This window comes from Heterocephalus glaber, unplaced genomic scaffold (assembly GCF_053883595.1).
Source record: "Heterocephalus glaber isolate CG9 unplaced genomic scaffold, H.glaber_assembly_v1.0 deba00000621, whole genome shotgun sequence".
NCBI lineage: Eukaryota > Metazoa > Chordata > Mammalia > Rodentia > Bathyergidae > Heterocephalus > Heterocephalus glaber.
This window is the reverse complement of record NW_028258153.1, coordinates 31676976-31702596: the sequence shown is the minus strand read 5'-3', so window position 1 is coordinate 31702596 and position 25621 is coordinate 31676976.

Sequence of the window (25621 nt, the reverse complement as noted above, 5' to 3'; positions counted from 1 at the left end):
GAATTACAGGTTTCGCTGGGTTGGTAGGACTTTACTAGCAGATTTTATCAAACCATCAATGAATGGCATGTTCGAAGACCTAGAATAGATTTAGGAGGAGTATGGTTCCCCTTAACTTCACCCACAGTCTCCTTTTCAAGCACAAAGGTTATCAGAAGACTGAATGATAAAAATCTGTAATTTTATATGTGAATAATACATGACTAATATGAAATAATCTGCAATACTATAAGTACATAATGTATAAATAATCTGTAATGCTCTGCATGAACATTTCCCTACCCACAGCCCACAGGCTGCCATTAAATAATATTTAGTCTTGATTACAGGTTAGCTGTTTGCTGTATTTCCCTTACTAAATCAGACACTTGTTCTAGAGTTGTGGTTTGGGAGGAAACAATCATTACTTGACACTACCTAGCTTTCACACTACCAGTGATACTAACTGATAAAGAATAGAATATATATGCAGTGTGATCAAAAACTATAATGAAGTGAATTTAATGGCTGCCTCAGTGTCCTGAATAAAATGTTTACCTTTTGTGGTCATTTTCACTTTGGGGAAGATCCAGAAGTTGCAGAGTGTAGATCTGATGAATAATGTGAATGAGGACACATCATGATATTTTTATGAGCCTGCTTTTCCATTGGATGGCACTTGGCAACAACATTCACCTCATTTTCATCACCTCACAATGATACTTACAAAGACGACTTCCAGAACTGCTTCAGAAAGAGGCATAAATGATGGGATAAGTGTATTTGATGCAAGGGTGAGTGTTTTGAGTGGGATTAATAGGAATGTGTCCTTTACTGTAATACATTTTTTATTTAAACATTCACCATATATTTTGATCACACCTCCTAGGTCCACTTGACTGACTTGGTATTGTCAAGATAGACTAGGTTAAAGTATGTAATAAAAAAAGACTACAGCATCAGTATGGCTCATTTCCTGGCCTCTCCATACACCCATGGTGGCTCAGTTTGGGTCTTAACACTAAAGTCACATAGCTGGGACTGACTAGAGAAAGGCACAAAGATTTCATTATAAAGGAGCACCATCTACTACACTGAAAAGAAAGAACCTGCACACATGGCCCTCTGAGTTACTGAGAAGGTAAATGTAAAGAAGTAATCATAAGGAAGGATGGAGTTCCCAGAGTCATTCAAATAGATATTTAAAATTCAGACTTGCATAAAGAAAACTAAACCACTATTACCATCCTTTTTTTCTCAGTCTATATTTTCCACATAAATAAAATTATGTTGCTTCATCTCCTAATTCTTTTACTTAATGATATTGCAATCAACTCTTCTTATCAATGGATATTCTTCTAACAAAATAGAATTCATACCCCAGAGCCCAGATAACTCCAATGGGGTGAAATGGGTCCTTGTTGACTTGCATAAGCACTTCACTAAATTATGAATACAAACAACAGCCACAAAGTTAATTATCACAGTACAGTTTAAAAATCATTAATACTTCTCACTACCTCAAAATTACAGTAGTGGGCCGGGGATTTAGTTCAGTGGTTTTGCTGTCTGCTGTCCAAGCACAAGGACCCGAGTTCGATCCCCGGTACAAAAAAAAAAAATTACAGTAGTAATAGCCATCACCATTACATGTAGATATTTTGTGAATTAATGAACAAGTATCAATATTAGGACATGGTGCGTTTTGATATAATTAGTTGCCTTTGTTATTCTGAGAGTTTTATTTTATGCATTTAAAAACATTATGATGTTCAAATATATCCTGTTTAAAGAGATTCACTTTCAGTGTAAGGGCAGGGATAGGTTGAAAGTGAAAGAAAGGGAAAAATTAAATAAATAAATGGAAAAGAAAGTGAAACGAAGAAAAAGATATTTCATCCCAATAGAAAATAAAAGAAAGGTTATACTATTGTCAGACAAAATGCACCTTAAGTTAAAAACCTGATATGAGACAAAGAAAAACATACAGTGATAAAAGAGTCCATTCACCAGAAAAGTACAAAAATTATAAACATATATACACCAAACATAAGGCCTCCTAAATAATGCAGCACATGTTGACAGACTTGAAGAGAGAAATGGACAGCTCTACAGTAAGAGAAGGAAATGTCAGTACCCCATTTCAGCAATGGATTGAACCAGGTAGAGGATCCAAAAGGAAAGAGAGATTTGAACAACACTATAGACAAACTGGATCTAACAGAACATCCCACCCATAAACAGGAAAATGCACACTTTTCTCAAGTATACGTGGAACATGCTCCAGGATGGACATTACATAAGGCCACAAAACAAGCCTAAATGAATTTTACAAGCCTGGAATAATTTAAAATATTTTTCCAATTATAATAAGATGAAAGTAGAAATCAATCACAGAAAGAAAACTGGAAAATCCACAAATATGTAGTTTCCACAAATTAAACAAGGCAGTGTTGATCAACCAATGGATCAAGGAAAAATTCATAAGGGAAATAAGAAAGCTCTTTGAAACAAATTAAAATGAAAACACAATATACCAAGATTTATAGGATATGGCAAGAACAGTACTAAGAGGAAAATACATAATTGTAAAAGATTATGTTACTGGCCACTTAGGTTCATATGCCCAGGTTCTTTTGCTCACTTATTGATCATATCAAGAGAGACTATTTATTTTAGTAAAAAGGATAAAGGATTGATTCAAAGCTACCTCCAAGGAGATGGAGGGATCCATTTGCCTCAAATCACCATCTCACTATGTACAGATGGACAAGGGTCTTCTGCAATGAAGAACAGAGGGTAAGGAGAGCACAGAGAGATAATGCAGGCCTCCACACTTGGTTTATCACTTCCAGTCATCTACAACTCATTGTCTTCTTTCTTGTGGAGAGGAAAGTAGGCTCCTGACTTCTGGGGCCAACATCTGCATATTCTGTCCATTCATTTGGGCTGAGGAGAAATGGGGGAACCATTATTCCCCTAGGGCTGAAGAAGTTTGGAGAAGCCACTTGCCTGTAAAGAAAAAAACCTTAACTTTTAAAGCTCCATTTTGCAGTGCTGGTTAAAGTTACATTACAAAAGAAGAAAGACCACAAACCAGCAAACTAAATTTAAACTGTAAGGCATGAGAAACAGAAGAAACTATACCTAAAACTAGCAAGAAGGAGGGAACAATAAATATTAGAACAGAGATTAAACAAAATAGATACTGGAAAAATAATAGAAAATATTTTAAACAAGAGGTGGAGGTTTTGTTTTATGTTTGTTTTTGTTTGGTTTTGTTTTTGGAGTACTGGGGATTGAACTCTGGCCCTCACATATTCCAGACAAGCACTCTACTACTGAGCTGTACCCACAACCCTTTTTACTTCATTTTTTGAGACAGGGTCTCATTCGGTTGTCCTCATATTTGTGATCCTCTTGCTTCAATCTCCAAAGTAGTTGGGATTACAGGATAATAGGCTGAATTTACAGGCATGCCTGGCTCAAAAGGTTTTTTTAATCAAAAAATCAGACAAACTTTTAGCCACATATACTGAAAAAGAGAGAAAGAAGACTAAAAGACCTAAAATCAGAAATGAAAAGACATTTTAATCAATGTTACGGAAATAAAATAGATTATAAGAAAATACTATGTACAGTTATACACTAACAAATTGAAGAAGTTAAATGAATCTGGTAAATTCCTAGAAACACACAACCTACCTACACTGAATCATAAATAAATAGAAAAATCTGAGCAGAACCATAACTAGGAAGGAGATTGAATCAGTACTAAAAAATCCTGCCAACCAGAAAAAGTCAAGGACCAGATGGTTTCACTGATGAATTCTGAAAAACATCTAAAGAAGAATTAGCACTAACCATCCTAAAACTCTTTCCAAGCAGTTGAGGTGGAGGGAATGCTCACAAACTCATTTTCTGTGGCCAAAACTAAAGACACTACAAGAAAAGGTAAATATGTCTGATGAATACTGATGCAAAATTCCTCAATAAAATACTAACAAACACAATTCAGCAGCACATTAAAGGATCATAGAATGTAAGCAAGTGGGATTCATTCCTCAAATGTAATGATAGTTAAACATATGGAAATAAATCACCTTGATATACTATATAGACAGGATGTAGAAAAAATAAGCCCACACAGTCATCTCAATTGCTGCAAATAAAGCATTTAACAAAGCTCAACACCCTTTTGCAATTAAAAATACCAGTCAATTAGAAATAGGAGGAAATTATCTCAACATAATAAAGACCATATATGAATAATCCACAGCTAGCATCCTATACAATAATAAATGATTGAAAGCTTCTCTTCTAAGATTAGGAACAAGGCCATTCCACCACTCCCAGTGCAGAGGAAGGGGATTCCGGGCCACCATTCCACCACTCCCAGCCCAGAGGAAGTGACTTGTGGGCCACCGTTCCACCGCTCCAAGCACAGAGGAAGGGGCTTCCGGATCACCCATCCACCACTCCCAGCCCAGAAGTAGGGGCTTCAGGGCCACCATTCCACCACTCCCCACACAGAACAAGGAGCTTCTGGGCCACCGATCCACCACTCCCAGCACAGAGGAATGGGCTTCCAGGCCACCATTCCACTGCTCCCAAAGCAGAAGTAGGGGCTTCTGAGCCACCATTCCACTGCTCCCAGTTCAGAGAAGGTGAGCCAGGCAGGTGCCAACTGCACCCCACTACCACCGTTGAAATGAGAAGCCACATAAACAAGTCCCAAAACCAGACTTCCAGATCACCTACAGCATCCCCAAAGGGAAATGAGATGTAGCATTCTGATAGTCAACTACCTGGACTCCCTGAACTGGCACCAAAAGGGGATCTGGAAAAAATGAAATCAGAAATAATTTTTCACATAACAGCAGAGATTATGTTAGTAGTGCAAGACATGATAAATAAATCTAGAGAGGAGTTGAGAAAAAATGATGAAATCCCAACAGAGGAAACAAATGGAATCCATAAAAGAGATGCAAACAGATTTCCAGGAGATTAAAAACTCCATTGAAAGTCTACACAGCAGAATGAGCCAATGTGAGGACAGAATCTCAGATATAGAAGATAAGATTGCAATTAGTGACCAGGAAAAGAAAAATTGCTTCAAAATTGTAAGGCACCACGAGAAATCAATCCAGTAGCTGCTAGATGATGCAAAGAAGAATAGCATAAGACTGATTGGAGTCAAGGAAGAAACAGGAGAGAGTGCAGACAACATTAAAAAAAAAAAACTGTTCACAGAATTAATGGCAGAAAACTTCCCAAGCAGGGGAAAAGAACTTGACATACAGATAAGTGAGGCACATAGGACTCCAACTAGCCGTGATCAAAAAAAAATCTACACATTTGCATATAATTGTTAACATTCCAGAAATGCAACAGAAAAACAAAGTTCTACAAGCAGTTGGAGAAAAGAAACAAATCACACACAAAGTAAAACCCATCAGAATCACAGCAGACTTCTCAATACAAACCCTCAAGGCAAGAAGAGCTTGGAGGGACGTATTTCAAGCCCTAAAGGAAAACAGCCTCCAACCCAGATTGATGTACCCTGCAAAACTATATTTCAAAATTGATGGAGAAATAAGGTACTTTCATGACAAAGGGCACCTTAAGAAATTCATGAATACCAAACTAGCACTCAAAAAAATTTTAGATAATATCCTAGGAACAGACAATAAGTCTCACCAATCCAGGAAGCACAGCAGAATGAAGTGATCGGGTGCAACAAGAAATTAAATGTAAAGGGGGAGAATCCAACAAAAAGAAAAAGTCATGACAATGATAATTCAATACATATCAGGTATAACCATCAATGTTAATGGTCTCAATTCATCAATCAAAAGAAATAGACTGGCAGAATGGGTCAAGAAGCAAAATCCAATGGTATACTGCATACAAGAAACACACTTAATTCAAAAAGAAACTCGCAGACTGAAAGTTAAAGGGTGGAAAAAAAAACTCCACGCAACGGGAACCTGAAGAAAAGCAGGAGTAGCTATCCTCTTGGCAGATCAAGTGGATTTCAAACCAACACTGATTAAGAGAGACAAAGAAGAGCACTACATCCTTGTAAAGGGAACAATCCAACAGGAAGAGATGACAACCATAAATATATATGCACCAAACACTAATCCACCCAACTATATAAAACAAATACTAGCAGACATGAAAAGTCATATATGCATTAATACAATAGTAGTGGGGGGCCTCAATACCCCACTGTCACAAATACATAGATAAACTAGACAAAAGATAAGTAATGAAATATCAGAACTCAATCGAACTCTTGAATGAAGGAACTTAACAGATGTTTACAGAATGTTCCACCCCACAAAAAGAGAATATACATACTGTTCAGCTCCATATGGGTTGTTCTCCAAAATAGACCACATACTCACACATAGAACATGTTTAAGTAAGTGCAAAGGAATTGAAGTTATCCCCTGTGTATTATCAGACCATAGTGAGATGAAATTGGAGATCAATAGCAAAATAAACTGCAAGAATTTCATAAACACATGGAAATTGAACAATAGACTTCTGAATAACTAATGGGTCACAGAGGAAATTAAAGAAGAAATCAGAAAGTCCTTTCAATTAAATGATGCAATACAACATATCAGAATCTATGAGACACAATGAAAGCAGTCTTATGAAGGAAATACATAACAATGAATACACATATTAGGAAAACAGAATGAGCCCGATGAAACAGCCTGATGCTGAACCTCAAGCTTCAAGAAAAAGAAGAGTAGGACAAACCCACAGCTCATGCAAGGGAGGAAATTATAAAGATCAGAGCAGAAATGAATTCAATGGAGACTAAGAGAAAAATACAAAAAATCAATGAAGACAGGAGTTGGTTCTTTGAGAGAATAAACAAAATTGACAAACCTTTAGCCAACCTTACCAGAACAAGGAACGAAAAGGTCCAAATCAATGCAATTAGGAATGAAAAGGGTGAAATTACAATGGACCCAGCAGAAATCCAGAATATCATCAATACCTACTTCCAGAATCTATACGCCAATACGATGGAAAACACAGAAGAAATTGACTAGATTCCTAGATAAGTATGAATTACCAAAGTTGAACAAAGAAGACCTAAAAATTCTATACAACGCAATATCAATCAATGAAATTGAAAACATTATTAAAAACTTACCAACTAAGAAAAGCCCAGTTCCTGATGGCTTCACTGCTGAATACTACAAGACATTTAGAGAGGAACTATGGCCATTGCTGTTTAAACTCTACAATGAAATTGAAAGGGAAGCAATACTCCTGAATTCATTCCTGGAAACAAGCATTACCTTGATCCCCAAGCAGAGAAAGACCCAACTGAAAAAGAGAACTATAGGCCAATCTCACCAAAGAACATACATGTAAAAATCCTTACTATGATAGTGGCAAATAGAATGCAGAAGATCATCAAGAAGATCATACACCCTGATCAAGTGGGATTCACCCCAGGGATGCAGGGATGTTTCAACATGTGCAAATCAATCAATGTAGTACACTATATCAATAGAGCCAAGGACAAAAAACCATATGATCATCTCAATAGATGCAGAAAAAGCATTCAACAAAATCCAACATGTATTTATGATTAAAAACACTACAAAAAATGGAATAGGTGGTCTCTACCTCAATCTGATAAAAACCATCTATGAAAAACAAGCAGCCATTATCATACTAAATGGTCAAAAACTGAAATCCTTCACACTAAAATCAGGAACAAGACAAGGGTGTCCACTATCACCACTCCTGTTCAATATAGCCTTGGAAACATTAGCCATGGCAATTAGAAAAGAGAAAGAAATAAAAGGAATAAAAGTAGGAAATGAGGAAGTCAAATTGTCATTATTTGCAGATGACATGATACTCTATATAGAAGAACCAAGAACTCCACCAAAAGTCTTCTAGACTTAATAACAAAATTCAGTAGAGTACCTGGATACAAAGTCAATACACAAAATCAATAGCTTTCCTCTACAGGAACAACAGACTCACTGAGAGAGAAATAGGTAAAAAAAGTCCTTTCACAATAGCATCCAAAAAACTGAAATACCTAGGAATCAACCTAACAAAAGAAATCAAAGACCTCTTCTCTGAAACGTGTAACACTCTAAAAACAGAGATATTGAAGATGACATCAGAAAATGGAAAGACATCCCTTACTCCTGGGTAGGAAGAATCAACATAGTGAAAATGGCCATACTTCCAAAACTGCTATATAGATACAATGCAATCCCAATTGAAATCCCAGCAGCATACTTCTCAGACCTGAGAAAACAATCCAAAAATTCATTTGGAACAAGAAGAGACCCAGAATAGCAAAAGCAATTCTAGGTAACAGAGACATGGCATGGGGTATCACAATCCCCAACTTGAAACTCTCCTACAAAGCTACTGTGATAAAAACATGATTTACTGCGATGAAAAGCATGACACTGGCAAAGAAACAAACCTGAGGACCAGTGGAACAGATCATCTTTATCTTTGATAAAGGAGCCAAACACCCTCACTGGAGGAAAGATAACCTCTAATAAATGGTGCTGGAAAAATTGGGTTTCAACTTGTCAAAGATTAAAACTAGACCTATATCTCTCACCATGCACTAAACTAAAATCAAAATGGATTAAAAATCTAAATATTAAAACAGAAACACTAAACCACCTGGAAGATAGGTTAGGTAGAACTCTTAAAGACATTGGTGTAGGAAAAGATTTTATGTACCAAACCTCATTTGCCTGTGAACTAGCACAAACAATCAACAAGTGGGATCTCTTCTTATTAAAAAGCTTCTGCACAGCAAGAGAAACCACCAGCAATGTGAAGAGGCAACCCACAATGTGGGAAAAAATCTTCACCTGCTCTTCCTCAGACAAAGGTCTACTATCTAAAATCTATAAAGAACTGAAAAAAAATCAGACCTCCCAAATTTAAACACCCAATCCAAAAATGGGCATCTGAAATGAACAGACATGTCTCAGACAAAGAAGTAAAAATAGCAAATAAGCATATGAAAAAATGTTCAACATCACTCGTCATTCAAAAGATCCAAATGAAAACAATGCTGAGATTCCACCTCATTCCAGAAAGAATGGCTGCTATCATGAAATCAACCAATATCAAATGCTGGCAGGGCTGTGGGGAAAGAGGAACCCTGCTCCACTGCTGGTGGGAGTGTAGACTGGTGCAACCCCTGTGGAAATCAGTATGGAGATACCTCAAAGAAATAGGATTGGAAGCCCCATGTGACCCAGCTATTCCCCTGCTGGGTATCTTTCCCAATCAATTAAAAGAATCATACTACAGTCATATATGTGCACCAATGTTCATAACAGCACAGTTTCTAATAGTGAAAACTTGCAAGCAGCCCAAATGCCCATCAACTGGAGACTGGATAAAAATAATGTAGTTTTTTAATAAAATGGAGTACTACTCAGCCATAAAAATGAGAAATTAGAGACATATATAGCTAAATGGATGCACATTGAGGCAGTACTCTTAAGTGAAATAAATAGGACACGTGTAAATACTGAACAGTTTCTCTAGTGTGATAAACTGAAAGTGTAAATAAGGACTAAAAGGTATAACAGATAATGTGAAATAGGAAGAAAAGAGGCAAAGGGGAAGGGGAAGTGGGAGGGGTAAGGGAAAAGAAAGAAGGGAATGGAATTAATATGAGAAAATAGAAAATGGAAACATACTTTGAAGACAGGGAGAGTTGGAGGGGTTGAAGGAGGGCAGGGGAAAGGGGAAAAATAAGAACCAAGAGAGATTATGTAAAGGTGCAAATTTCCACTGATGAATGTCATTATATTGTATACCTAAAATGTACCAATAAAATAAAATTTTAAAAAAAGATTAGGAACAAAACAAGAATGCTCGCTTTCACCATTTGTATTCCACATAGCAGTAGAAGTCCTACCTAGAGTAACTGAGCAAGAAAAAGAAAAAAAAGGCAAACATATAGGAAAAGACAGTAAATTATCTCTACTGGCTGATGACGTAGTCTTTTATGTAGAAAACTTTAATAATGCACACACCCTGATAAACTTACAAAGTAAGTTCAATGAAGTTTCAGGTTACCAAATCATACAAAAATTTATTGCATCTGTGTACACTAACAATGAACAATTCAAAAAAGAAATGAGAAAACAATTCCATTTACAACAGCATCATAAAGAATAAAACATTTAGCCAAGGAGGTAAGAGAATTGTACATTGAAAAGTATAAGATGTTACTCAAAGAAACAAAGACAAATAAATGGAAAAACATCTGTGTGCATTGACTGGAAGACTTACTATTAAGATTTTAATCCTCTCCACTGTGATCTACAAATTTAGCACAGTATTAATCAAAACCTTCAATTCCCTATTTTATTTTTGGTTTGGGAGAGTATTTTGTTTTGGTTTGGGTTTAGGTTTGGTCCAAATGGAAAACTCCATTCTTTAACTCATATGGAATATCAAGGGACCCAGTAGCCAAAATGATCTTGATAAAAAAAAAAAAAGAAAGTTGTAGATCTCAAACTATATAATTTCAAAATACGTTTCAAAGCTGCAGTAATCAGAATGGTGTTGCCTGGTATAAACACAGGCACACGAAATAGAATAGGGAGCTCAGAAATATTTCTATTCAGTGAAGAACAAAAGATGGTGTTTTTAAAAAATGGGCATCATATCCACATGCAAAAGAGTGAAGTTGGACCCTTACCTTACCCCACACTGATTTGGGATATAATATAAATGTGTCCCCCAAGGGTTTATGTGTGAAATTTAATTCCCATCATGAGATGTGGAAAGGGTGAAAATTTAATTTGACAGTGGTGTTTAGAGGAGGGGCCTTTAGGAGGTGAGGAGGAGTAGATAAGGTCATTTGGGTGGAGGCTCTACAATTTAATCCTGATGACTTTAAAAGAAGAGAGAGAGAGAGAGAAAGAGACATCAGGATGGGAGGGCATGACAAAATTGCTCACCTCATGGCCAGGAAGCAAAAGAGAGAGGTGGAGGAGGGGATCTAGGTCTCACTTCTCCCTCAAAGGGCATTGAGGGCATGCCGCCAGTGTTATAGGACTTCCCACTAGGCCCTACCTCTTAAAGATGCCACCATCTCCCAACAGCACCACCTTGGAACCAAACCTTCAACACCAAGTCTTTGAAGAACACTTAAGATCCAAACAACAGCAGCTAGGTTACAGTGTTAGGAAGTAAGATGAAGCATGCACTGGACAGGTGAGATTGGAATCTAAGAGATGTCTGTTTCCTGCTGTTACCCAAACTTGGATGATGAGGGACTGTTGCCTGGATGTATAGAAGAAGTTGTGTCTCACAAGCCAACAGAGCTCTGAGTCCACAGACCAAGGGCCAGACTCTGAGTCACAGTGCTTTCTCCAAGACAGAGCCTCCTTAGGAGGCCTCTTTGAGAACCTGCTGTCCCTGCCTTCTGGGACCTCCCACTCACCAGAAGCTGAGCTCAATTTTCCTGTGATATGCTCTATTCCCCCACTCCCACCCCAGGTCTCTAGTCTGAAAATTTTGGAGCATAGAGAGGAAATGGAAGAATAGATTCATGAACAAATGTATCTTTCACCTAGATTTACAACTGTTTGTAGTCTGCAGTATTTGTCTGCTCTCTTTCTCATTATTTCAGCATATTTGGGGGCCATTTGAAGACACACTGCAGTTGTCACACCACTCCATTCCCTAACTCTTAGGCTACACCTCTTAAAAACAAGATCATGGTGTCCTCAGAGGGTCTCATCACGTCCATTGGCTCCAGGACCAGTAACTGTGTTAGTAATTAACTGTAGTTAAAGATGGGCCTATTTTACCTCTCCATTGTAATGTTTCCATTATCCAACGCTGCACTTTTAAGAAATCCTATGTGTAGTTTTTAAACAACTCCACTGACATAGCAAATATTCTTAGTGCTTACTTCACATGCCATGCAATATGCCAGTGGTGACCATGGTGGGGAAAGAGCCTTCCTTCCCTTCAACTTCAGGAGGAAATCTTCATATATACACCCAGCTTAACACAGTGCGATCAGTTCTAAGAACAGGAAATGATGGAACACAATGTGGGTAATCATTCTGTTTAAGACAAAGGGTTGGCAGGTCTATCCAGGGTTTCGTAGAACTGTTTGGAGCTAAGGAGATGGAGGAGAGGATGCTTTAGTCATTTGCGGCCATTGTAGCAAAATACCATCAATTGAGTGGCTTATAAACAACAGAAATCTATTTCGCACAGTTTTGGAGGCTGGAAGCCCTAGGTCAAGGTGCTGTTAGATCTGATGTGTGGTCAGAACACTCTTCCTGGGGCCTCTTTGACAAGAGCACCAATCTTATTCATTATAGCTTCAATGCTTTAATTGTACTTCCAGTGAGTCCTTTGCTCTGGTTTCCACTCCTACAGGGACACCACCAGCATTGCCCTGAATATTCCAGACACAGGCAATGGTCTCATGGCTGTTGGATGCTCTTGCCAGGTGAGGATGTTGGTAGAGTGAGAAAGCAGTGGAATCAACCAGCACAAGTGCAACCTATCCACACCATTTCTAAGTTTGTTTGTAATCCTAGGGATTGAACCCATGGCCTTCACACTGAGCTTCAAACTGAGCTTGTTTGTTTGTTTGGAGACAAGGTCTCTGAAAATCAATAAGTTTCCTGGGCTAGGAGCCAACTTTCAGTCCTCCTGCCTCAGCCTCCTAGAATGTGAGGATTACAAGTGTGTTCCACCATGCCTGGCTGTATTACTTTTATAACTAAAAAGCACAGATAAAGCCCAAAGAGAAAGAGGTTACCAGAGGCAGATGGGGAGGGGGAATAAGGAAAGTTACAGTTATGTGAGATAAATTGATCCAGATATCTCATGTACTGCATGATGGTGAGAGTTAGTAATAATGTATTGTGTACCGGGAATTTGCTAAGATAATAGGTATTAAGTTCTTACCACACATACCCTGAAAGATAACTATGAGGTGTGATTAAAAAATAAGGCAAATGTTTGATTTTTTAAAATGTATTCCAGTAAAAGACACATTGCCATGAATGCCCCTCAAAATACTCCCCTTTGGTTTGAATAAACGTGTGCCATCATTCTTGCCACTTTCTGAGGCAGTTCTGGAAAAGTGCCTTTTTGTGTCACAGTTGCTTCAACGTCCTGAATTTATTCAAAGCATTTACCTCTCACGGTCATTTTGACTTTGAGGAAGAGCCAGAGTCACATGGTGCCAGATCCAGTGGATAAGGTGGATTAGAACACACCATCATGTTTTCACAAGCTTGCCTTTCTGTTGGCAGCAGCAGCATACTTCTGTTTTTTATCATATCTTCTATAGATACTAATGAAATAGGACTTCCAGAACTTTTTCAGAAAGGGACAAGAATTATGGGATAAGTGTGTTTAAAGCAAGAAGCAGTGTTTTGAGGAGGTTTCATGAAAGTGTGTCTTTAACTATATAAATTTTTTAAAATTTAAACACCATATATTTTTATCATACTGAATATGTGAAGGATGTATTAATTAGCTTGAATATAATCAAGTTTTGACTGCACCAAAACATCACATTATGCACTTTAAGTATGTACAGTTATTAGTTAAAAATAAAGAGAAAAAAGAAGAAAAATTCTCACTCACTAAAAAACAGTGCATCTATGCAGTTATACAGTGGACACTTGACATACGAACTCAATTTGTTCGTGAGGGCTGATTGTAACTCAGGTTGGTCAATGAAGGCTCGGGCTCCCCTGCACAGCCTTCTCTCTCTTCTGTATACAGGCAGATCTCAGTGTCCTTGGAGAGACATTGGCCCAGGATTTCTCAATTAACCCTACATGGGATGATGCTGTAATGTTCCTTCCAGAACTCTAATCTGCATCTGAGACCATCTGGAGGTACAAGTGGCCAGCATTCAGGCCATAACTCAAGACTTTGCTGGTAAGTTAAAACGAAAATTCCAGTCATAGCCTAAGATGTTTGTATATCAGGCTAGTCATAACTCAAGTGTCCAGTGTACTACTAACTTCTGAGTGGAAGAGTTTCATTTAGTCTCTCCACCCAGTTCTACTGCCTTGGTACTACACTAAAAAGAAAAACAGGAAAGTCTGAGGGTTTTTTAAAGTCCTGAACCCGACCCAGAAATACTGATGATGTGAGGACAAGAGTGACAGCCACATCCATCATCTGTGTGGCACCATTTTGCACAGTCTTCTGGAGCTTGTTCAGCAAATGGAGGTATTAGAGTCAATCACCAGTCAACAGCAAGAGGAAAGTATGACTCATAACTTGGGATCTAAATGGGTCCCTCAAGCTACAGAGGCTCTTGGGTCAAGTCCAGGACAATGTGGGAGAACAGAGTGAGGATATCCTGCCCAAAGACCCTAACTTTTTATAGACACCCAAACCTGTGCCACCCACCTTACCAGGACCAACTATCCTCATCCTCCACCCACATTCACCAATATGATCCTTATTTGAATAAACAAATTAAAATCTTAGATCTAATTGGAGAAATGTGGATACGCACTGTGTCTTGGTTTGTTCCATGTTGCTTTCACATACCTCGAGGCTGAGTATTTTATATGGAAGTTTATTTAGTTGAGAGTTTTGGAGCCTGGAAGTCCAAGATTGGGCAGCACATCATTTTGGCCTCCATGAGGGCTTTCAGGCTATGTCACAACAAGGTAGACACTATCATATAGTAGGAGCAGTGCATGTCACAGAGGAAAGCCACATGGAGAGACAGGAAGGAAGAGAATGGGTTGAAAAAACTGAACTCACTTTATCACAATTTATTTCTGTGTTAACCAGACCAGTCCACTGAGATATAAACCATTCCAGCAAGATGGTATTAATTAATCCCCTCCCAGGGCAGTAACCCCTAACCAGCTCTCACTAGACCTCACCTCTTAAAGGTTTAACCTCAATTTACTGTGACCATGCTTCCAACACAGGAAAGGAGCCTTTGCAGGACAAACCATTTCCAACTTATAGGAGACTGGTTATTAGAGGTCACTGATGAATTTTGTTAATTTTGTTGCCTGTAGTAATAGTTTGAGTGGTTGTTTTAAATAAATATTCTCATTAGTTAAAGGTTTATTTTAAAGTATTTGTCAGTAAACTGACACCATATGTAACATTTACTCGAAAATGTTGCAGGAAAAAAGAAAGTTAGAGGGACACAAAAACTAGGTTGACAAAGTTGATAGAGAGGGAAGCTTAGTGATTGGAACAAAGGAGGCCATTCTGTTCTTTCTGCATTTTTGTGTTTGAAATTTTTCATAATAGAAAGTTAACAGTAAAGATTGAAATAATGTACAAAAACCCCATTATAGATCCTAATTGGTTGGGTATTTTATAATCATTTTGACATAAATGTGCTCTGGGTTTTCCTGTAGAATTTAGAGGGTGTCTGGATGTTAGAAGCTTACCAAAAATAAAAATGCAATGTCCCTCTTAACTAAAATCATAGACTGTTCACCAGTTCATGCAAGGAAAAAACTTTTGACAATTTGTTTCTGTGGATTATGGTCCAATCAGAGAAGAGAATGGATCCCACACTCTTGGGGTGTAAAAGCTAACACCATCTCTCCAAATTCATGCTCCTATATTGCAGCCAAATGTTTTATAAACCACCCTGACCATAGAGAAGTATATATTTCCCTGCCCCTGCATCCTCTGCAAGCATCATTCACTCATTCATTTATTCATTCAAGAACTACTTATTGGGTGTTCTATGGGCCAGCTACATACAGGCATACAGGGAGGAAGAGGTCACACAGTCCTAGATTCTATACAACTCATGTAGCAAGCAATCACATTCACATTCCAGGATTCTAGGAATTCCAGGAACCATTAATCTATCCTGGAATGGGCCAGGAACAAGCTCCTGAAGGGAGCCACATTTAATCTGAGCCCCTCAGGTGAAAGAAAACTTGGATGGGCATTCTTCTTACCAGAGAAAAGGGTGTGTGCTGGAAGATGACAAAGATTCTCCTTGCCCAAAGTCTAGCCAGGCTCCTCTCAACCAGGAAAAATTAAATGAACACTACCACAGTTTCTGACAACTCAAGGCCACATCGCTAAGATGACCCTAACTGCTAGTAAAATGCCTACCTGAGTAAAGTCAAGGCTACAAAAATACTTAACTGTTGTTCCAGCCACACCTGGATAGGGCCCCATCTCCCAGTCTCTATGGGCAGGCAGGACCTAACTACCATAAGTGTCAGCCACAAAGCCAAGCCCCTTTCCTGCTTTCTGTGAGTTCTTATTTCTCTGACTCTACTGAGCTCCTGCTCCTTATTCCTTTATGTTCCCTGTGAAAAGCTGTCACCTCTGTGCACCTGTGTGTTGAATTCAGCTTGCACTGGACTCCTTTCCCTATTACAGTAGGTATTGCTGACTAAAATCTGTCCTCATCACTTTCACTAGTAACTCATGACTTTATTCCCTCTTGACCCAGGTGAGAGGTGAGACCTACCGCCTAAGTGGCAGAGATCGCACTGGCTGTCACAAGAGGGATGCAGGCCCAGCTTTCCAGGCAGTAGCACCAGGCCCTGGCTCAGAAGGACCTCCACGATGGCAGGGATGGCTACCCTTTCCAAGGTGAGTGCCCAAACTGCAACTCCAAACCCACTTACTTGCCACAAAGGGCCAACATTGCAATTAAACCTGAATACTGAGGCTCTGGTTAAGAAAAAAATAATAACATATACATTAACATCTTTTGTCTTAAAAGAAAAACAAAAAATGGGTATCGTATGTTTGCCACCACTACTCTAGGGTCAGTCACCATCTCAAGTTGTTTAATTCTTTTTTAAAATTAATTTTATTGGTACATTTTAGGTATACAATATACTGACATTCATCATTGGAAATTTGTATCTTTACATAATCTATCTTGGTTCTTATTTTCTCCCCCTACCTCTGCCCTCCCTCAACCCCTCTACCCCTCCCTATCTACAAAGTATATGCTTCCATTTTTTTATTTTCTCATATTAATTCCATTCCCTTCTTTCCTTTCCCCTACCCCTCCCACTTCCCCTTCCCCTTGCTCCTGTTCTTCCTATTTCACATTATCTATTATACCTTTTAGTCCTTATTTACACTTTCAGTTTATCACACTAGAGAAACTGTTCAGTATTTACACGTGTCCAATTTATTTCACTTAAGAGTATCACCTCAATGTGCATCCATTTAGCTATAAATGTCTCTAATTTCTCATTTTTATGGCTGAGTAGTACTCCATTTTATTTAAAAAACTACATTATCTTTATCCAGTCTCCAGTTGATGGGCAATTGGGCTGCTTGCAAGTTTTCGCTATTAGAAACTATGCTGTTATGAACATGGGTGCACATATATGACTGTAGTATGATTCTTTTAATTGATTGGGAAAGATACCCAGCAGGGGAATAGCTGGGTCACATGGGGCTTCCAATCCTATTTCTTTGAGGTATCTTCATACTGATTTCCACAGGGGTTGCACCAGTCTACACTCCCACCAGCAGTGGAGCAGGGTTCCTCTTTCCCCACAGGCCCGCCAGCATTTGTTACTGGTCGATTTCATGATAGCAGCAATTCCTTCTGGGCTGAGATGGAATCTCAGCATTGTTTTCATTTGCATCTCTTGAATGACCAGTGATGTTGCACATTTTTTCATGTGTTTATTTGCTATTTCTACTTCTTTGTCTCAGAAATGTCTGTTCATTTCAGATGCCCATTTTTGGATTGGGTGTTTAAATTTGGGAGGTCTGTTTTTTTAAGTTCTTTGTATATTTTAGATAGTAGACCTTTGACTGAGGGACCGCTAGTGAAAATTTTTTCCCGGTTTGTAGGTTGATTCTTCACACTGCTGGTGGTTTCTCTTGCTGTGCAGAAGCTTTTTAATAAGAAAAGATCCCACTTGTTGATTGTGCTAGTTGACGGGCAACTGAGGTTTTGTTCATTAAATTTTTTCCTACTCCAATATCTTCAAGAGTTCTACCTAACCTCTCTTCCAGCCAATTTAGTGTTTCTGTTTTAATATTTAGTTCTTAATTTGATCTGTAAGTATGTGCTTGGGAATTGAAGTCTTTGAGACAATGAAGGATGCTCTGGGGGCCTGGAGCCTTAACTTATAAGATCCTACCTCCTGCCCCTCCCCAGAATGGGCCTTAGATAAGCGTCCTGGTCCCCAGGTGTTGGTCTGAGCTAGCTCCCCCTTCCTATCTCTACCTTGTGATCATTGGCCACTTCACAGGGGCCTGAGCACAGGGTACAGCCTGCAGAATCTCAGGTGGGGCAAGGGAGGCTGTCCACCAGCAGAGTGACTCTACCACCTCATACCAATGGGCAGGAAGCTAGAAATCACCTCTGGGATGGGGTGACACCCTTATCTAGCCGGTAAAGATCTGGGTAATGACCCCTAGCAATGGTCCCAGGAGAATAGGGGATGCCTAGCTCTACTTCCTCAGATCAGCCCCAGCTGGAGCTCAGTACATCTGTCTAACAGCTGTGCAGCAAAGAACCAACAGTCTTGAGACCAAGGCTGTGCCAACACATTAGGTTGAGTGTCTATTGGAGAGGGCACGCCCTGAACATGCCCTCTGCCAAGGGGTTCTCTCCTTTGCCTTCCAGCTTCCTGAGTCTCACCATGGTCCTCTCTCTGGCTGGTTCAAGGAACCCTCCAGAGACCATCCAGGAAACACCAACTATGCCACTTAAGTGGTTCTGTGCTCAAGTCAAAGCTCTGATATTTGCACACAAAATAGACTACACAATATGAAGAAGAATGATAAAACTGATGGTAATTTAAATTTGTATTTTTTCCTTAGAGCAACTTTAAATAGTAAATAAAAAACAGAATTAGAAATGTGAGGGAGAGAGAGAAAGAGGAAAAGAGAGAGAGAGAGAGAAAGGGGAAGCAAGGAAGGAAGGAGGAAAGGAAGGAGAAGGGAAAGGAAAGGAGGGGAGCTTCCAGCATGTCTTTACTGACACACTTTCCTGTGGTTTTGAACAAGGGACCCTTCATTTCACCTTGCTATAAGCCCAAAAATTATGCAGCTTGCCCTGGAGGGAGAGGATGTCTGATGATATCAATGTTTGGGCCACAAACAGATCTAGAAAGACCTGGCAAACCATTATGCAGGAGGTCAGGCTTCACCTTCAGGTCAGTGAGGAGCTACAGTAGGCTTCGAAGAACAGGTCTGGTAAGAGACAGATGCTCATTCCCTTTTGCCAACCTATCTGCCAACCTGATAACAAGAAACTAATCCACAGACCATCCAAAATCCAGTGGCCAAGCAGATGCTTTCTCTCAAAAATTTGACCCAAAGGGGAGAGTGGTTGAGAGATAAGAAATGAGCTGGGTGCAGTGAAGTTTTGCAAAAGCCAGCTGCTGTCACTTGCAGACCTGCTCTGAGAGCTGTCCCTCTGAGGGCTTGCTGCTCAGATTTTCAGTGCATGGCTAACTGTAGCCCACTTCTGTGAAGTATGGAGAAGTGAAATGTGCCCTCCCTATAATGCCTGTGCCTTCAGGGCAGCCAGACACTCCTGGTAGAGCATGCTACTTAACCTTGAGCTTTATTTGGGTCCCAGGTTGAGAACTGAAACCCACTTGAAACTTCTTTTAATGACTTTTATAAGTGCTGGTTGCTAGCATGCAGGAGGCTGCCTAATACAGCAAGCTTTGCTCTGAAAGTGCCCTTCCCGCCAAGTGATGCTTACTTGGATGACCTGTAGGATCAACTTCCCCAGGACTGGTCTTGGGACGGGTCCAAGGACTGGTCTTATCCACACAGCTTGTCTACAGCACAGACTGGCTCCTCAAATCACTGTCCTCCAAGTGCAGTCCCAGAGCCAAGGGGTGACACTTCTTATCCAGAGGACATCATATCTCTTGGAGGGTGGTGTGATTTTGCTTTTGCATGCACTAATAACAACCTCTTACGTCCATGTTTCACTGAGAGCAGCACTCCTCTTCTAGTTGCATTAACAGTAATTACGTGCATGTAGCCCAGGATATTTCTGGGTTTCCCTAGTGATGTTGTGAAATAATCAAATTCTCAAAACTAAATTAATTTATTTCACTTAAGAGGTTTTGTGTGTGTGTGTGTGTGTGTGTGTGTGTTGTGTTGCTTTGCTTTGGAGACAGGGTCTTGCTGTAATATCTGACTTTCTGTGTTGATGTTCAACAACAATTAGCCTAATGAAGCCTTTTTCAGAACACACATGCCATTATTAAGTAACATATGACTTGTGTCTATGGAGATTTCTTATGAAATTATCTTACATGATAATGGAGACTGAGAACCCTAGGATCTGCTATCTATAAGCCAGAGCCCAGGAGAGGCAGTGATCTAGCTCAGTCCACTTAAGAACCACAAACTAAGAGTCACTCTGACTTCGAGAGCAGCTGCAGATGATGTACCAACTACTCAAAGGGAGGGATTTCACCTTTCCTCTACTTTTATGTTCTACCCTGGCCCTATTCACAATTAATAATGCTCACCCACATTGGTGAAGGTAGATCTTCTTCTTATGGGCTACAGATCCAAGTGCTAATTCTCCAGAAATTCCCAGACAGTCCTAGAGAAAATGTTCTGCTGGCTCTCTGGGAATCTCACCCCACATGTGATGTGTGAAACTAACCATCTCAGCACTCCTACAGGCCCAACCTGATGCAGAACCTCAAGCTTCTAGAAAAAGAAGAGCAGGACAATCCCAAAGCTCATACAAGGGAGGAAATTATAAAGATCAGAGCAGAAATCAATTCAATGGAGACTAAGAGAACAATACAAAAAAATCAATGAAGTAAAGAGTTGGTTCTTTGAAAGAATAAACAAAATTGACAAACCCTTAGCCAACCTTATCAGAAAAAGGACAGAAAAGGCCCAAATCCATGCAATTAGAAATGAAAAGGATGAACTTACAACGGACCCAGTATAGGGGCATCAATACCTACTTGAGAACCTAGTTTTAATATTTGAGAAGTTGAAATCCAGTTTTTTCCAGCACCATTTATTAAAGAGGCCATCTTTCCTCCACTGAGGGTGTTTGGCTCCTTTGTCGAAGATGAAGTGGCTTCGTGTGTCTGGAGCTGTTTCTGCACCTTCTAATCTGTTCCACTGGTCCTCAGGTCTGTTTCTTTGCCAGTACCATGCTGTTTTTATCACAGTGGCTTTGTAGTTTCAAGTTGGGGGTTATGATACGCCCTGCCTTATCTCTGTTGCCTAGAATTGCTTTTGCTATTCTAGGTCTCTTCTTGTGCCAAATGAATTTTTGTATTGTTTTCTGTAGTTCTGTGAAATATACTGTTGGTATTTCAATTGGGATTGCATTGAATCTGTCTAACAGTTTGGGAAGTATAGCCATTTTCACTATATTGGTTCTCCCTATCCAGGAAAAAGGGATGTCTTTCTCATTTCTTACATCCTCTTTGATCTCTTTTTTTTCAGAGTGTTGTAGTTTTCAATGTAGAGGTTTTTTGCTTCCTTTGTTAGATTGATGTCTAGAAATTTCATTTTTTTGGATGCTACTGTGAAAGGGACTGTTTCTCTAATTTCTCTCTCAGTGAGTCTGCAATTTGTGTACAAGAAGGCTATTGCTTTCTGAGTGTTGACCTTGTATCCAGCTACTCTACTGAATCTGTCAATTAAGTCTAGAAGTCTTTTGGCAGAGTTTTTTGGGTCTTGTATATCATATCATCAGCAAATAATGACAGTTCAAATTCTCCCTTTCCTATCTTTATTGCTTTTTTCTTTCTCCTGTCTAATTGCTATGGCTAATGTTTTAAAAACTATATTGAACAGGAGTGGTGATAATGGACATCCTTGTTTTGTTCCTGATTTTACCATGAAGGTTTTCAGTTTTTGACTATTTGGTATGATGTTGGCTGTTAGTTTTTCATAGATAGACTTAATCAGGTTGATATAAAGACCTTCTATTTCAATTTTCTGTAGGGTTTTGATCATGAATGGGTGTTGGATTTTGTCGAATGCCTTTTCTGCATCTATTGAGATGATCATATGGTTTTTGTCCTTGACTCTGTTAATATAGTGTATTACATTTATTGATTTACATATGTTGAACCATCCTTACATCCCTGGGATAAATCCAACTTGGTAAGGGTGTATGATCTTCTTGATGACCCTCTGTATTCTGTTTGCCAGTATCTTATTGAAGATTTTTTGCACCTATGTTCATTAGGGAGATTGGCCTGTAGTTCTCTTTTTTGGTTGGTCTTTCCCTGGTTTTGGAATCAAAGTCACACTTGCTTCCAGGAATGAATTTGAAAGTATTGCGTCCCTTTCAATTTCACTGAAATGTTAAAGAATAGTGGCAATAGCTTTTCTTTAAATATCTTGTAGAATTCAGCAGTGAAGCCATCAGCACCTGGCAATTTCTTTGTTGGTAAATTTTTAATTCTGGGCAGAGGAGGTGAACCTTCTGTGCTGCCATGCCATTGCCCCCAGCACTGAGGAACAGACCCACCCACACTACAGAGGAGGTCAACCTTCCAGCCCATTGTAGCACCACCCCCAGCACCAAGGAGGTGAGCCTCACACGCAATAGAAACACACATCCTTCCCTCCACCACACCCATTGAAATGAGAAGACACTTAAACAAGTCTCAAAACCACACTCCCAGTTCATCTAAAGCAACCCCAAAGGGAGACAAGATGGAAAAATCTGATATTCAAACATCTGGACTCCCTGAACTGGGAACAAAAGGGGATCTGGAAAAAATGAAATCAGAAATAATTTCCCAGGTAATAGCAGAGATTGCCCCCATAGTGCAAGACATGATTAATAAGTCTAGAGAGGACACAGATTAAAAAACACAGAGGAGCTGAGGTAAATGATAGAATCCCAACAGAAGAAACAAATGGAATCCGTAAAACAGATACAGATTTCTAGCAGAATAAAAACTCCACTGAAAGTTTACACAGCAGAATGAGCCAATGTGAGGGCATAATTTCAGATACAGAAGATAAGATTGCAATTAGTGACCAGAAAAAGGAAAATTTCTTTAAATTGTAAGGGATCATGAGAAATAAATAAAGCAGCTGCTAGATGATGCAAAGAAAAATAACATAAGACTGACCAGAGTCAAAGAAGAAACCAGAGAAAGTGCAGACGACATAAAAAAAACTGTCACAGAAGTGATGGCAGAAAACTTTCCAAGCAGGGGACAACAACTTGACAGACAGATAAGTGAGGCATATAGGACTCCAACTAGCCTTGATCAAAAAAATCTTACACATAGGCCTATAATAGTTAAGATTCCAGAAACCCAACAGAAGAACAAAATTGAACAAGCAGTTAGAGAAAATAAAGTAAAGCCATCAGATTCACAGCAGACTTCTCAATGCAAACCGTCAAGGCAAGAAGAGCTTGGAGTGACATATTTCAAGCCCTAAAGGAAAACAGCCTCTAACCCAGATTGATGTAACTGGCAAGACTATCTTTTAAAATTGATGGAAAAATGAGATACTTTCATGACAAAGAGCACCTTATGAACTTTATGAATACCAAACGAGCACTCTAAAACTTTCAGACAATATCCTAGGAAAAGACAATGAGGATCACAACCCCAGGAAGCCCAGCAGAATGAATCCTTAGGGTATGACAAGAAATGAAATGCAAAGGGGGAGAATCCAACAGAAAGAAAAAGTCATGACAATGATAAGTTAATACGTATCAGTTATAACTACGAATTTAAATGGTCTCAATTCACCAATCAAAAGAAACAGACTGGCAGAATGGGTCAAGAAGCAAGATCAAACAATATGTTGCATATAGTAAACACACCTAATTCAAAAAGAAATTCATAGATTGAAAGTTCAAGGGTGGAAAACAATCCTCCATGTGACAGAAACCTGAAGAAAAGCAGTAGTAGCTATCCTCTTTGTAGATAAAGTGGATTTCAAAGAACACAGATTATGAGAGACAAAGAAGGACACTACATCCTTGTAAAGGGAACAATCCAAGAAGAAGATATGAAAACCATAAACATGTGTGCACCAAAAACTAGTACGCCCAACTATATAAAACAAATACTAACAGACATGAAAAATCAAATAAGCACTAATATAGTACTAGTGGAGGGCCTCAATATCTCACTGTCACAAATACATAGATCAACTTGAAGAAAAATAAGGAAGAAAATACCAGAATTCAATCAAACTCTTGAACAAATGAACTTAACAGATGTTTACAGAGTGTTCCATCCCATAAAATCAGAATACACATTCTTTTCAGCTGCACACAGGTTATTCTCCAAAATAGACTATATACTCCCTTATAGAACATGTGTAAGTAAGTGCAAGGGAACTGAAGTTATCCCCTGTATATTATCAGACCATAGTGCAATGAAATTGGAGACCAACAGCAAAAGAATCTGCAAGAATTTCATAAACACATGGAAATTGAACAACACACCACTGAGTAATGAATGGGTCAGAGAGGAAATTAAAGGGGAAATCAGAGAGTTCCTACAATTAAATGACAATGAAAATACAACACATCAGAATCTATGGGACATAATAAAAGCAGTCTTATGAGGGAAATTCATAGCAGTGAATACTCAAGAAAACAGAGCAAACCCAATTAAACAACCTGATGCTGAACCTCAAGCTTCTAGAAAAAGAAGAGCAGGACAAACTCAAAGCTCATACAAGGGAGGAAATTATAAAGATCAGAGCAGAAATCAATGCAATGGAGATGAAGAGAATGATACAACAATGAAGCCAAGAGTTGCTTCTTTGAGATAATAAACAAAATTGACAAATCCTTAGCAAACCTTATCAGAAAAAGGAAAGAAAAGGCCCAAATCCATGCAATTAGGAATAAAAAGGGTGAAATTACACCAGACCCAGAAATCCAGAGGATCATCAATACCTACTTCCAGAATCTATATGCCAATAAGATGGAAAACACAGAAGAAATTGACAGATTCCTTGATACATATGAATAACCAAAGTTGAATGAAGAACACCTAAAAATTCTACACAACTCATTGTCAATCAATGAAATGGAAAATATTATTAAAAATTTACCAACTAAGAAAAGCCCAGTCCTGATGGCTTCACTGTTGAATTCTACAAGCCATTTAGAGAGGAACTATTGTCACTACTGTTTAAACTCTTCAAGGAAATTGAAAGGGAAGCAATACTCCTGAATTCATTCCTGGAAACAAGCATCACCTTGCTCTCCAAAGCAGAGAAAGACCCAACCAAAAAAGAGAACTATAGGCCAATCTCACTAATGAACATAGATGAAAAAATCCTTAATAAGATACTGGCAAGTAGAGTGCATAAGATCGTCAAGAAGATCATACACCCTGACCAAGTGGGATTTATCTCAGGAATGCAGGGTTGGTTCAACATATGCAAATCATTAAATGTAATACACTATATCGACAGAGCCAAGGACAAAAACCATATGATCATCTCAATAGATGCAGAAAAAACATTCAACAAAATCCAACATGCATTTATGATAAAAGCTCTACAAAAATTGGAACAGACAGTCTCTACCTCAATCTAATAAAAGCCATGTCACCCAAAAGGAAGCTCCCACACTGCCATCCCAAGCTCCTAGGGCAGAGAAGGTGAGCTGCACGGGCACCAGAGG